This window comes from Cupressus sempervirens, chromosome 6 (genome assembly GCF_028749045.1).
Source record: "Cupressus sempervirens isolate cs-2001-9-10 chromosome 6, ASM2874904v1, whole genome shotgun sequence".
Lineage (NCBI taxonomy): Eukaryota > Viridiplantae > Streptophyta > Pinopsida > Cupressales > Cupressaceae > Cupressus > Cupressus sempervirens.
Genome location: NC_143123.1, coordinates 435,006,591 through 435,022,895, shown reverse-complemented (window position 1 = coordinate 435,022,895; position 16,305 = coordinate 435,006,591). Strand labels below are relative to the sequence as shown.

Here is a 16,305-nt window from a genome sequence, read left to right as displayed (position 1 = left end):
ATTGTATTTATGTGGTGGTAGATAGATTAACAAAATATGCTCATTTCTTTCCTATCACCACTACACATTCAGCAGCTCAGGTGGCAGAGGTTTTCTTTCGGGAGGTTTTTAGATTGCACGGCTTGCCTCAGAACATTGTCAGTGATAGGGATAGCCGTTTCATGAGTCACTTTTGGCAGGAGGTATTCTGGTTATGTGGCACGAAGCTTACACCCAGCACTAGCTATCACCCACAAACCGATGGTCAAACAGAAATTGTGAACAAATGGTTGGAAGGGTATTTAAGGAATTATGTGGCAGCTCAGCAGCGAGGTTGGGTCAGATGGATATATCTCTGCGAGTATTGTTACAATACTACATATCATATGACTATACAGATGACACCCTTCATGGCACTTTACGGTTATGAAGCACCTAGTTTCTTGGATTTGTTGTTGAGCGACAGCCGGGTACCCAGTGCAGGTGAATTATTACAGGAGAGTAAGGATATAGTTGCTACCCTCAAAGACAATATTGCAAGAGCTCAGAACCAGCAGAAGCAGTATGCAGACCAGAAGAGAACTGAGCGTAGTTTTGAGGTAGATGATATGGTTTACCTCATGTTGCAGCCATACAGGCAATCTACTCTTAAGAAGAGTGGTGCAGAGAAACTTAAGCCACGCTATTATGGACCATTCAGGATTATCAGGCGAGTTGGTGAAGTGGCTTATGAGTTGGAGCTTCCCGCAGACAGCAGAGTGCACAATGTGTTTCATGTGTCACGCCTCAAGAAGGCGTTGGGTCAGAATGTGGTGCCTTCTGCAATATTACCTCCTTTAGACGATGAGGGAAAATTGATTTTAGTACCAGAATCCATCCTGGAGAGCAGAGAAAAGCAGCTTCGTAGAAGGGTGATCAGAGAATACTTGGTTAAGTGGAAAGATTTACCTGTTGAGGATGCTACTTGGGAGGGGGAGGCTATTTTGCAGCACCCGGCGTTGAGATTGCTTGAGGCCAAGCAATTTCAGGAGGGGCGAACTGTAATGTCCCCTCTTTAGTTCGACATGGCATTGATCATGGATTTGCCTATTACAGACTCTCGTAGGCAAATGGTGTGGAAAGAGAGTCAATTCTGCGGATCAGATAGTCATATCTTGCTCTTGAAGAAGTGTTAAGAGGTTATATTTTATCATTATGTGATATTGGGGCCCACATGTTATAATTTTAATTTGAGTTGCACTTTTTATTTTATAAAATTACTTTATTATAAAAAAGTGCATTATAATGAGAAATTATAAAGGATGTTTCTAGAAGTTCTAGCAACTTCTTAGAAAAGTGAATAAATAGAGGGCTGGGCCTCTCATTTGGACATGCTTGGATTGGAGAACTCTTCTACTTCTTCATTGTGAAGACATTTGTGGACTTTGGATCTGCAAATTATTCGATCTTTGGGAACGAATCACTCCCTTGGATTGGCGACTTTGAGGGTGTGAAATATCACCTGAATTGTTGCATAATTGGAGTTGGTATTCAGCCATCTCATTGGAGCTTATTGAGAATTCGTTGTTAGGGTTTGTTTTTTGTTGGAATAAGGATTTCAGATTTGCCCTATCATTGGAGAAGCATTTGACAAGAGTTTGAAGACAGAATAAGTGCATTTTCAGAATTGGCAAAGCAGGGTTCGGAACCACATAATTGCTCATATCTCCTCAACCCCTTGGAGTTATTTTTTATGGTTTTACAGGGTTACTACCTAACCCTAGGCGCCCATTTTCCTTGCATTTGGGGGTCCCAAAACCCTAATATTATTTTGTTTCAGCAGCCGTACAGGTACGGCCTGGTACGGCCCTGCTAGTTTGGGCAGCAGCAACAAATCGAGGATAGTTTGGGGGTGCAGTTGGAGGTCTTCATCAACGATCTGCAGCAAAACATGGTGTTCTTCCATAGTTCTTCAAACCAGGTTCTTGCATTCTGAAATATATGTCAATTTTTTGGTAAATTTGCTGTCATACAGTCATTGTAATAATCAGACCAGAATTGGTAATAAAATAATTTCAGAATTTATGGCATTGTAATTGAAATATAGTTCAATGGCTTTATATATATTGTAATTCTGTGATTATATTCTGAAAGTATCAAATCTGAAATTACCACATTCTGAATATTGTTACTGTTACACGCCAAGTGTTTGACAAAATTCCTAAGTTCAGTTTGAGGGTTTCTGTGGCCTTTATAGAGAGGGTCATTACAAACACTAAAGGGAGAGGAAAATCGAAAGAAAAAACTGATCGTCACTAGGAGATGGCCAGGCGATTTAAATTTGATTGGGCAGCAAAGTATCCGTTCATTGAGCCCATGGACAATCCAATTGTAGGTGAGCCACAAGTAGAATGCAGATGCGCAATTTGTAGTTGGAAGTATAAAAAGGAAAAGTGGTTGCAGCTTAAACTAGACACCATAGAGAAAGATGTTGGTAAGATTTACGAAACCTCAAATGTAGATGGTAAGGAAATAAAAGTGGTAAGATATAAAACAAAGGAGCAATGTCAACATAAAAGGAATGTTGAAGAATATTATATGTTTTAGAAATTTTAGACGAAGCTTGGTGAAGTTCAAAGTTCTATTAATGCTATTTTTGCCAAAGCAAGTGAAGTAGAAGAACGTGGAAAAGTTGTTCAATTAAGTAATGTTTTCTATATTTTGAGCAGAGGGCGTCCAATGACAGACTATCTAGAAATGAGTGGTTTTTTACGCTTTCTGAAAGTTCCTAACTATCCTGTCAGTCATTGTTCGATAAACAGTGGATGGGAATGGCCAAGCTGTATTGCGTAGGTTGAAATAGAGGATGTACAAAGAAAAATAAGAGTCAACCTTTATTGCATTATCCTTAGACGAAGTTACGGCAATAGATAATACGTCGTGGGTATGCATGCATGTTTATACTATATAGAATAATGTCTGCTAACCACATATACTATCTATTGCTAAATTGAGAGACAATGCGAAAGCAGAAACTTTATTTCAGTTAGTAAAGAGCAATTTAATTGAATATGGAGCTATGGATGAATTGACAATAGCAAAGAAGTTGGTTTGTGTTGGAGCGGATGGAGCTTCAGTAATGCAAGGTCAAAGGAATGGTCTTTGCACAAAGATGCAGGCTTCTTGTTCACCATATGTTGTTTCCATTCACTATATGGCCCATAGGATGAATCTTGCCTTTAGAGTTGTGAAGAAGTTTCCTTCAGTAAACAAGGTTGAAGATTTAGTAAGAGAACTGTATGCATATTTTTGTTGAAGTCTCAAGTGTTTTAGGAAATTTCAACACTTTGTTGATGGAATTACCGATGGAAACAAGCTTCTAAAAGATGTTGATACCAGATGGATCTCTTTGGATGGACCAGCACATCAAGTATTTTTCGAATATCAATCTTTGATTGGACTGATGTACAAAAATCTGGACAATGCAAAAAATCAGAGATGTGGCGACTTTCTTTGGAGGTTAAGCAATATAGAGACACTTTTGACTTTGGCATCTCTTCTTCCCATGCTAGAAGAAATGAGGTTAATTGTGAAAAAAGCCTAGTAAAGAGCCATGTAAATTGCAGAATATGCTCAGTTGCGTAAAATGTCATGTCGAGCCCTCGATAGTCTCTATCGTACTGACCTAAATTTATTCGATGATAGATTTAATCACTGGCGGAAACTAATAGATTTGGACGATCCTGATAATTATTTAAAGATCATTGAAAATGGAGATTTATGTGTTTGTGTAAGGGGATTTCAGATACCAATGTACTACAGTGCCCCAAAGAAGTGAACTACAACAGTTACAAGGGAAGAGTTTACCAAGATCGTCGAGTCTATAGCATCTATTGCAAGGGACATCAATATTGGTCCTTCAACAATAAGGAAGATTATCGTAGAAGGGTGTTGATTTTGATAAAGGAATTTTGCAAATCTATAGAATTCAATGGAGTGACTATCAACGGAATATTAGATGAGGGTCTTCTTAGATAGCAATCAGGCACCTTTGCAAGGACCATGAAGCATCAATATCAATTAATGCGTAACCCACATGAAGAGGGCTCGGCAACAAAGCTTTGGACAAAACTAAAACAGAGCACATTGTTGCATGAAGAAATTTCAAAGTACTTCAAGCTTGCTGATCTATGTCAAACCATGATATTGGGTTCAGTGGAGGATGAGAGAGTTTTCAGTGCTTTGGGCTTCCTAAAATCAAAGCTAAGAAACAAGCTAGACAAGAATTTGGAATCATGCTTGAGGGTATACACATCTAGGTATAATGTCAATACTTTTCCTTTTCAAAAAGCAATGAAAATTTGGAAGAAAAGATGCAAAAGAAGAAGGGTGGGATTGGGCAACACCATTAACCAATCTCCTACAACGACTCTAGGTGGGGCAAGTACAGTTGGCAGTGGCACTGGCCATGGGATTGGGAGTCGTAGAAGCGGAGGTCAGAGTGAACTTGAAGTTGAAGAAGACACAAACGAAAATGAAGAGAACAATGAAGCAATTGGACTACCAAAATTGGATGATGATGACGACATAGAGATGAATTGAAAAATTTAGGAAATTTCTACTAAATTAGCAATGGCAACCAATAAGTATTTTTTGAACTTATTAACTACTATATGATATCCTATCATTCAATGTTCATTTTAGAAAAGAAAAAAATTAGAATGTATTATGTTTCATAATTAAAATTTGAGAACAAAGAGTATTATTACTGTAGAGTGTAGTTTATATCATGTCATCAATGATCATTCATATTTGAAGTTGAAATTCTTGAATGAAATTTTATTTTCTATTTTATTCATTTATTCAACATACATTGAATTGGAAAACATGAAAATTAGATAGAATCATAGATTCAATTCCACAATTAATAATTATTAATGGTTTTCATTTGCAATATTAAGCTAATATGGTACAATTCTTGTAAGCCAATGACTCAAAATTCCCTTTTATAGAAACAAGGGAGCAACAACAACTTCAAGTTGATTTGCCTAATGTGAAGTCTCAAAATCTAAATCAGTAAGACATCTACAAGTCTACAACATCTCTACAACTTTAGTTGTACATTTCTGCATTTGGCAGGGTAGTTTAGTAAATTAGCAATTTTAGCATAGGCAATAACATATGCAAGACTGCAACATTGATCTTGTTCAAAAAACAAAGTTCAAACTTGTTACTTTAAACTCAATTCTAGAGTCTAGACTGTAGTATGTAGGATAATATGAAAGATATTCATATATAGTAAAGATATAGAGATGATTGAAACTGAAAGTACTTTCACATACAAACTATAAGTTTCTATAGTATGCTCCATTCTTCTTCGGTTGGAAGGGAAATTTTTTTGATACTTATGGTAAATGACCTGCATTCTCGTTAGCATTCCATACTTGGAAGAGCGAGTTTCAAGCAATGTTCGTTCCACTAGTGCATGCAAATTTGTGAATGTTTTGATGCACTTTGCAATGCCTTCATAAGTTATGTCCTGAGGAAGGTTGCCTAAATCAGAGGTTATTTGGTCCTCCAACTTTTGTTTATAACCTTCTCTTCCAACGAAACCCATTGTTGAGAAATCAGGTCCAGGACTCGGTAAACCAAGAGATATCAATTTTGCTATTTTATTGTTCATCTTGGTGAGCTTTGGCCCAAATAAAGCAAGAACTTCTTCTGCTTCTGTTAGTTTTTGACATTTATGAAATACAGAGGTCACCTTTACTATTGAACCAATGCGGTCCTGAATTCCCTTGCTTGCCAAATGCCTGTCAGTAGTACTGTTTATTTCTTCCATAATTCGCTTTACAATTTTCTGTCTCTGACCAAAACTTTTGTTCTCCTCAAGTTGCTCTTTCAGCTTCCCAAAAACATCTGTAAGAGCTTTGTAGAGTTCGAACCAATCACACAACCTATCAGCAGAAGTCTTTATTTTCCCCCAGAAGTAATTTTTTATTTGTTTTACTATATTATTTACATGGTCATTCAAGCCGTTTCCATATTTTTTAATAGTATCATTTGCCTTCTTTAGGTCTTCTTTCATTTTTGACTACTAGTGTTCACTATGTTTTCTTATTTGCTTTGCTTTATTTTCCCACCCCTTTGCTTTCTCTTCCCATTCTTTTTTTTTACCCTCTCATTTTCCAATTCTTTATTTAACTTATTGTTTACATTTGCAGCATTCTCCAAGTTTCTGTATAACTTTGTTGAAGAGTCTTTTTCATCCTGAAGTTTTTTTTTCCATTTTTTCCAAATTTTTCCTCAGAGTTTTCTGTTTTGCGTCCATTTGTTCTTGCTGTTCAATTGCTTCTTTAGAGCCAGAGGATGAATTTTTTATCCTTTTCTCTAATTCTTTGCACCTGTTTACTGTTGCTTTCTCACTTGCCTTTACATTTGCCAGGTTTACCTTTAACTTATCTATTGTGCCCTGAAGCTTTCCTTTCTCTCTCTCCAACTTCATCACTAAACTGTAGACCACTTGGTTGATCATTTTGGACACATTTATCTTGTCCACATTTTTAATTTTGGATAAATCCATTTGGAGGGTGCCAACTTGAAATTCAGATGGATCTAACTGACTCTCTGGTGGATTGTTATCTCTAGCTGCGGGTATAACAACCATGAATTCCATCATATCTTTATCTGGGTCATATGTGGGAAATAACCTGTTGGTTGCAGGTTCTGCATCATGAGCTACAGCAATTGCTTCTATCTTCAGTGTCTTACTATTTTGTCTATTATTGTTTTTTGATTTTTCATAGTTAGTTACAAATTCATTGTAACAAAAATGAGGATTTTGTGAGACAATTGAATGTTTGAATGGTGAAATAGCAGTAGCACTTTCTCTGATGTACGAGCTTCCACCAATACCATAAGGATAACCAACACCTAGACCCATTAGTGGGGTTTGTGGATTTTTCTGAGGGTTTTTTCTTGAAGGATGGGCAATTGTTGGACTCACAGTCACCATTGGCGTTGTTGTACTAGTAGTACTACTAATACTTGTCATAACCTTTTGCTTCTTTACACTTTCTTGATCTCTGGGACCAAATTTTTTTGCATCTATATACAATGTCCTTTTCGGACCACTAGTTGTAGTTGTGCCCATGATATCTATAGCTGTGGGAGTGACAGTTGATTCGGATTGAATCTGAGTGCTTGGAAGTGGAACTGTAAATGAATCAGGAACAAATTTAATTAACTAAGATGAATCCAATGTGGATGGAATTGACTGAGTTGATGATTGATCTCCATGCCCAAGGCCTAGTTTCTGACCATGTTTTGGTGCTACAACTGGTGGTTGAGGTGGTAACCAAACCCCTTCTCCACTGGGACCCAGACCACCAGAACCTTGGTAGCCCATTTTTTCTACAATTTCTGCCCCTTTGCTATATGAAAGTTTGGTGGATGCATCAACTCCTCTCTGAATTTGTGTACTGGATGAGGGATTCAAAGAATCTTGGTCATTGTAATCATCATCAATATCACTATGATGTGCTTCGGGTGGATGATCCTTATTCCACAATTCGTCAAACATTGTATCCTCTTTAACCTCATCACGATCTAAAGAGGTCTTTGGCTCACCAAGATTCTTCCTCATTTCCCAAAATTGAGAAATTTTGCTTCGACTCCATCCAGCATCTATACATTCATTCATTAGCTCTTTTAGAATAGGTTTTGTAGATGGTTTATCAGCTTTCTTGTAGAAATTGGACGATGTCATGCCCTACACTTTTCCTTTTTGTTTGTGCAATGCCATTATTTGTGATGACAATTCCTGTATTGACATATTATTTTAAGCAGCATATTTCTCCATCTATTTTTTGACCTCCTAGGAGTCCATGTCTTTAAATTTTTCAATCATAGGCATACTTTCATGTTGATATTTTCTTGCAGAAGTCTCAATGCCCTTAAGCCTTGCTCCAATTATGTTCAGTGGATCATACTGCCAGTGACTATCACATCAAATCAAAAAATTGAAAAAAAGGCTTCAGCCACTTTGAATCCTCACTAATACATTAGGGGTCAATTTGCGACGGCAAGAAAAGGTAATGTGTTTTTGGCTTCTTTTTTTTTCAATTTTAGCCCGATGCTGTCGCAAGTGCGACGGAAGGCATCACAATTGCGACGCCAGCGGGATATAAGAGAAAAAAAAAAGCCAAAAACCTTCATTTGAAAAAATCGCGTGACACAGGGTTCTTCGGAAAGGAAAGGCGTGCGTGCGGGAGATCACTTCAGCAACATTGAGAGGGGCATTGAGGCGAACTCGAGGCATTCAGAGGGCCGGGCAGAGACCCGCATCGACAAGGTGTAAAACAAACAAACCCATTACTCCTTTGTTCTCCAATCATTATTGTTATTATATATATGAAGTAGAAAATGGGAGGAGACACAACCATACCAGATGTAAATTATCTCTTGGCTACCAAAAATGCGGTGTTAGATACACAATTGGCAACCATTGACCATAGTCAATTTTATTATACCATAGATGCGCTATAATACTATAGACCCAAATGTACATTTAACCATCGCTGGCCATTTTGTGTTTTCGAAAACTGTTTGCATTGAACAACACAATTGTAGTAGTCTGATGTACATGTGACACCAACACAGGCAACCACAAGAATGGACTGCATCAAATTACTCATCCATTGTTCTTTGACTCTAACTGGAAGTAATTCATCGACATGTTTTTCAGGATCAAAAGCATGCCCATTCATTTCAGTGTCCAAATGTTTGAGCTCCTTCAAGTCTTTTAACGACTGCAGAGCAAAAGAGGCAAACAAGAGGCCTTTCAGTAGACATTTAGGGTAAACAATTTTTTCTATTTAGATATGGCATATATCTATGAATATAGATTACAGTAACATCAGGTTCCAGTTTAAACGTCATAAGACATTATGGTCTTGACAACAATATGGCAATCTACATTTGACCAAAGAAAATTGCAAAATATCAACCTTTATGAGATAAATTCATTTTGGTAATTGTATTCTAGTTCACTAGGCTCAAGCTATTTGCAATTTATCTTCCCATGTCCCACAGATGGTCATGCATTCTCATTATAACTGTTAATGTTTCTCATGAATGCCCTTTCATTTCTTGAACAAGACACTTGTTTTTAAGTGTTTCCATTGCATGCCGAGAGCTCCATGCTGATGCCTCCCGTACTTCCATGGCAGTGTGCTTGGATTTGTCAACAAAAAGATATGCGAAATCCATGAAAATTTGTTGTTCCTCATAGTCCAATGCATCAAAGCTTATTTTATTTTGCATAGCCTTGGGTGGTAAGATCTCACTCCCGAAGCCCATTATGGTAGGATGGTAGCAACAAATTTACAACTATATATTAAAAATTTGGGATACAAGTTGGAAAATTGTTACAAGTATCCCATTACATGAGATCAAGATTCAAGTTTAAACATTCATATAATGAATAAAATTCAAAAATCCTTGCTCAATATTCATTAATTCAAGTATAAAAGTAATAATAGAACATTATTTTCATTGGAAATGAAAGGCCCTAAGTCCACAAAATGGCCAGTAATAAAAAGTACATTTGGTTGCATGTATCTTACACAGAAATGCAGTGGTATTATATATCTGGCATAGTTATGAAAGTATGGCCCTCATTGCCAAGGTCTATAGCATCTACTATAGTAGTAAAAATCTTCTTAGTAAAAAAAAGGCAAACCAAAAGATTCAGAAATTATTGAACTATCACGAATCAATCAAGAAAAAATCATATTTTCAACACACGTAAAATAAAGATGAAAAAATTAACAAAACATGGTTTTATAGAATAGAGATACAAAAATAAAATAAAATGAAAGCTTATTCCATAAACTATGAGATACATTTTTTCTTATTTATGTTCATATTGTATTTGATTAAATTGTATTGCACAATACATACTACACACTACATAAATGATAACTAATTGTTGATAGTTTTCAATTACAATTTCCTTTGTATGAAGTCAACCTAAAAACTAAGTACAAAGTTGCAAAAAATTCTATGTTCCTTTAGAGTCTTGGGAAGGGTGGGACCTAGGATCTTGATTTGGGGATGGTGGTTAGCAAGGGTTGATTTGGGGACAATCGTTGGCACAGGTTTAGGGATGGAGCACCTAAAAGGGTCAAGAGGCAATCTCCCTTATAGGGATTTGGGGTTAGTACCCTCAGCAAGATTGACAAGCAACATCCCTTTTGTAATACAAGCAACATCACACTACCATTTTTCACAGTGATAGGATGAAAATTCATTGTAAATTAGAGTAGATACAATTCAGACATGTCCTTCACAATTACATAATCATGAATGTTGGCAATTAGTGATTAATCAAAAAATCACATTTTTTGGCTTCATCGACACATTCCTCGCAGCATCATATGAAGTTCCTTACACAGTTGGCAAATGTGGGCTTAGCAAAAACTTTGGTAAATTAAAAATTGCTTAAGTTTATTTAAAAACAACTTTCTGTTATACATAACAATTTTTCGGCTATCCAAGATTTTACTTGATGTTGTTTCTAGAAGAGATTGTATATGTTTTTTGAATCACAATGTTTCAGATCTCACTCTATGATCTATCATCTAGATGTTAGAGAGCAGAAGGGATAGAAAAATATATTTTTTACAAAATTAAGTGATAAAATATATCCAATGAGTCCAAAAATGAGTACAAAAGTGTTTTCTATCAAGGTTCACTCATTTGAATTTAATTGAGAAGACTAAATCCAAAAATGCATCAATGCATTCCTTGCAGCATCATACAAAGTTCCTTGCATGGTTGGCATACTTAGGACTCAACCAAAATTAGGATTGTCTTTACAGTGATTATCTTTAAAAATCATCATCATGATTCATAAACTGCATTACAACATTTTAAATCTGCATCTTCCCTAGTCTACTAAAAACTTGGGGAGAGGTTCTAATCCTTGCACTCTATTGCAGCTCCTCACTTCACATTAAAGGTTGTATTTTTGGCACTGAGTTGGCCAAATAATATGTGACAACTAATCATGCACTTTTCTCTTTCTCATTTAACTCAGTACCAAAAACATAATATAGAGCACTTGTGCTAATTTAGAAGCATTAGCAGTGATGGCAGTGAGTTGATTGGCATCCTTGTATTGAGTTGATATTGTCATTATTAAACTAAGTATGAAAATATGAACAATCACATTGTATCTATCTCTTGGATCGAGTAGTATATCCCTAATCAAGATGGATTGAATGACAATCATATGGGATCTAGTTATGATCCTCTATGTTCATATTAGAGGCTTTGATGTTGAAATTGGCTTAGGAAATAATCATGACTATGACCATAGGGTCTCTTGATAATTTGTTTGGTGACTGATCATAATCGATAACCTTTGGATTTGTTGGCTAATTAAGTTTATGCCTATGTGTCTCCTCAAGGAGACATGTAGTTGAACAGTTGCAACCGCCCCTCATATGCCTCTTGATTGCACTAAATAAGATGACCGATCACAAGAGATGGATTATCGAGATTCATAAATGATTCTATCTCTTCAGATTGGGAATTCTAATAAGTGATCTAATTATATATTCAGACCTGGCAAGCATTTTTCAATATTGAATTAATTCATATCCATTCTATATTGATTATCACCTAGAGAGATCCATTACATTTACAAAGATCTTTCATTATTTAACATGGTATCAGAGCCAGGTTAATAAAGGTATCACTTTAAGAGAGGAAGACTGCCAGCTATGAAATCAATACCATATGCCTTTGCAATTTTGGGCCCAAGATGGTGAGAGATTTCAAGTCACCTCATTTTCGTCCTCTCTAATGTCTGCAACAAAAGAGTATCTGTAAATTTGTATGATGTTCTGCATAGATTTAGTTTCGATAACACTCGTTGAGTAGCATTTGGCCATGAAAGAGAAGAGGCGAAAATCAAAAAATCAGTGTTTAGGTTGTTGTGCTTGCTGGCACGTTTTGGCATGAGGGAGCAAGTACCAAAGTGTTGGGCCTATCATTCTCGCAGAGGGTGCTCCTGAGCTTCCCATTTCTACAAATGGTGTAACACTTGTTTAATTGCATGTTTAGTTTGGCATGTAGATGAGCATGTGTAATCTTTTTCTTGTAGGGAGACATAGCATAATAAAAGGAAATATGGTAAAAGTATTTGTTCAGAGCTCATTTTCAAATTGTTTGAAAGATCACTCAAGTCATACTTTAAATGTATGGATTTGTGGTTTTTTCTGTCAATGCAAATTATGTTGTTGTTATTAGGCTTAATTCCTTTTGATTACTATCTATGGCATTTTTTCATCTTCTTCACAGGGGCAGGAAAAGTCATACAAAAAGTTTCAAGCAGTCAGTGTAGCTTTTGTTATTGCTCAACTAGTTAACAATATACCAAACAAATGCATCATTTATCCATTTGTATATTTTTACTGTTTTGCTTAAGTTGACAATGCTTCCTTTTGAATCTATTTATGTTAAAGTAGGATGTATCAGCATTGACTGTAGCAGAAAAAGAAGTTACACGGATGAAAACTTGCATTGTTGCACTTACAGCTGACATTTGACACTTGGAGTTGATATGCACGTTTCTTTGAGGTGGGTGATAACAAAGAGCTCATCAATTTTCACTGTGTTATCTTCTGGCTACAAGTCTACACCATTCTTCACTATTTTTTATTTATACCTAATACAATTTTATTTTTCAAAATGTTTATCATTGCCACAGTTTTTGACAGTTGGCTTCTTTGTATTAATGCCTATAAGGAGCCATTGGATATTGGAAGATAAAGGTTATAAATCTCAGGTAGTTTGTCTGCGAGATTTCTTTTGGATTTGGCTGTGTTACATGAAATGTTGAAGTAAGATGCACTGATTTCAACCCATTCTAATTGATTTGTACAGATTCTTATAACCAGTTCCATATATTTAATTACATTTAGACACTATCTTTTAATGCTTTATTTCAGTGTGCTACATATTCTATTTCATATTTGTGATATATGATGAAAGTATTATAACATATGGAGGAACAGTCCATGAGTGGCGTGGCCAATTGAAATGGTTTTAGTTTCAATTTTACACCATTTGATACAAATAATCAGTTTACCAATCGACCCCTAGGTTCATTCCATTTGTAGTAAAATCTTCATTACATAGAAAATGTTCACAAAGTCTATATCAATGCTCACACATCTTCTTGGACTTACGCAAATCTATGTCAATCATCACACTTTTTCTTGTACTTACGCAGGAACTATGCTGCCCTGCAGCTCTTGTTAAATATGTTATCAACTTGACTTTTCTATTAAAGGCTCTCATGCTGAATTGAAAGCCAGGTAAAGAAAAAGATATTATACACTATTTTGTTGGTACCCTGTGCAACACAACAAACTTGTTCTTACTATAAGAAAATTTTCTTTTCTTTTGTTTCATTGCAGATCTTCTGCTTGCACGAAGGTCTCTCCCCATCATTGGACACACTTGATAACATTCGAGCTTTGGATCGCATACAGGAAGTGCGTCTATACACATAAGTATAAACTTCTTCTTTTCTTGCAACACATATAACAACAATTTTAAGTGCTTACAAGGTATATACTTATGAATAAATATTACATCCTGATTTAAATGTATGAAAATAATTTTCATTCCTTTTAAGCTTCATTCATCTCGAGGTGCAATTCACAAACTCAAGAATAGTGGCTTTTGTTCTTCAGGATACCTTTAGGGGAAGAGTATGTGAATGCCCCCTCGTGTCTGGAGTCCAGTTTAGAGGAGATGGCTATTTACACTACTAAGGTTTGTTGAATCTAATTCTGAATAACATTGCTTGCTATTGTTGAATCTAATCTAATGTATATTTTAACTAGACTTGTAGCTTATATGTTTTGAAATTTTTGTTAGGCCTTGTAGTTTGTATAATTTGATTGCTAGAGAGCTTCTACAGCTAAGCAAGAAGGCCGTTGCACAAGTTATAGCCGCGCGCTTGGGTATGAAAATTGTTTTTTTTTATTCTAATGTATATTTTAACTAGACGTTTAGCTTATATATTTTGAAATTTCTTTTAGTGGCTTAATGTTGTAAGGTCTCTTGAAATAAGACCTTCAGGCGGTTGGTCAAAGTTTTACAAATAATCTTAGGAATAAAGTCAAAGAAAGTATTTTTAAAATATTAAAGTATTTAGCTAGGTCTAAGAAGATTTGTGTACTTTCGATAGTTTTTCTTAGTTTGTGAAAGTTGTTGACTGAAGTTTTCATAGCCCGATTTTTGCTTCCTACAAAGAACGATCATGTCAGATAATATAAGTGAAGAACAAAACAGGGAGACAATCGCTAGATTGTGGTCTAACTTGAAAAGAAAAGGTGATGGAAAATGTTATTGTCCTTGCAATATTTGTAAGGGCTTAAACCGTAGAAGACTGCTAATCAAAACAATTAAGAGACATTGTAGGGAGAATAGTCACATTGAAGAGGGGCATGACTATCATCCACTGGTAAGTTGTTCATTATATCATTTTAACAATTTATATACATATGAGTCACTTGATGATGAGTTGATGATCATGGTTTATTTATGTTAATCAATTTTATATAGGTTGATCTTCCCAGGGAAGTACATGATATGAACCACAACAATCCGAAGAATATGGTTTTCAAAGTGGAGGAACATGGAGGTGCAAATATCCAAGGTGAAGATAATGATCCCATGGAAGATGACAATCATGAGCCAGAAAACACAATTGAAGAGGATGGTATAAATACATTGATCCATGACACATTTAGTCCAAGCGTATCTGATCATGATGATGATGATAGCCTCGATGTACCTCTACTTCAGAAGGCATACGAGCCCCTATAAAAAGACTCCCAAACAACTCTTCTCTCTGCTGTATTGTTGTTGTTGAACTTGAAGGTTATGAATGGTTTATCCAACATAACAATGTCACGTATGTTAAGGTATTTCATATATGTCTTTATAGTTAACAAAGGGTGAATAATGTACCACTAATATTGTTTATATTGACAAGTTATATTTTTTGCTGTAGATTGATAGGCGAGTTTCTGTTACCATCATCAAATATTCTACCTCGCTCATATCGAGAATTAACTGTTGTTATGAAAGATATTGGAATGGAGTATGAAGCAATACATGCTTGTCCCAATGATCATATTATATATTATAAAGAACATGAATTTGTAACACAATGCCCTGTATGTCATATGAGTAGATATCGAACAGATCGACTAACAAAAAAGGTGCCTCAAAAGGTTCTTCGTTACATCCCCATTATTCCACAGATGCGACAATTATTCAGGTGTAGTAGCTTGGCTCAATTTATGGATTATCATGCACGCAATAGAAGTCGAGATGACATTATTCGAATCCCTGCAGATGGTTCAGCATTTATGCACATAGAGGAAAAGTGGCAACACTTCAAAGAAGAACCTCGTAATCTCAGGCTTTCATTGGTAGCGGACGGTGTCAATCCATTTGGAGAGATGAGATCTGTTTACTCGGTGTGGCCTATTTTTGTTATCAACAATAACATTCCTCCGTGGATGTCAATAAAGAGGGAGCACATTATGTTGGCAATGATTTTTCCAGGTATCTTATCATTTGATAGTTATTAATTTACATGTACTTACAAATCTTGCAGTAAAATGGTCACAATAATTATGTAATGTTAAGTTGTTCATTCAAGTAAGTAAATATCAAGTAAAAGATATGAATGTATATATTGAGCCTCTTATCGACGAGTTGGTGGAGTTATGGAACAGTGTCACTATGTATGACATGTCTAGACCAATAGGACAAAGATAATTTTAATTCCATGCAATACTTGCATGGACAATACATGATGCCCCAGGGCTAACACATTTTTGTGGTATGTTATAGTGAATTCAAGTTGCGCACAATAATTCTAATTATAAAAATCAACATATTTAATAATCCAATTATATCATTATTTTGTAGGTCTTCAAACAAAGGAAAAATTTGCATGTCCAGTTTGTGGTCCAAAGATGAAATCTCGTCATTCAAAAAGTTTAGGAAAGCAGGTGTTTGATGAGTGTAGACACTTCCTCCACAAGAATCATAAGTATCGAAGTACGGAAAAACATCTTTTCAATGGGAAAGAAGAGACTACATCAAAGTCATGAAGAATGACACCTCACCTATGGAAGTTTGAATATAATAGAATTAATCGTCGAAGTAATGTTGTTCCACCTAATGGTTTATGTTTGTAATTTATATATTTCTATTGTGATTTTTGTTGACTAATTGTGTAACTGATGA

General features: G+C 35.7%; 1 protein-coding gene and 1 long non-coding RNA gene across 3 annotated transcripts in view; one reads left to right on the top strand and one right to left on the bottom strand.

The window, feature by feature from the left end:
- The window catches only part of LOC149552904 (endoribonuclease Dicer homolog 3b-like), a 195,149-nt gene that overhangs the window by 31,031 nt on the left and 147,813 nt on the right, over nucleotides 1-16,305 (bottom strand). The window lies entirely within an intron of this gene.
- Nucleotides 12,736-13,545, top strand: LOC149552906 (uncharacterized). Its single transcript, XR_016353382.1, has 3 exons — nucleotides 12,736-12,869; nucleotides 13,262-13,346; nucleotides 13,449-13,545. It is a non-coding gene; the product is annotated as an uncharacterized LOC149552906 (long non-coding RNA).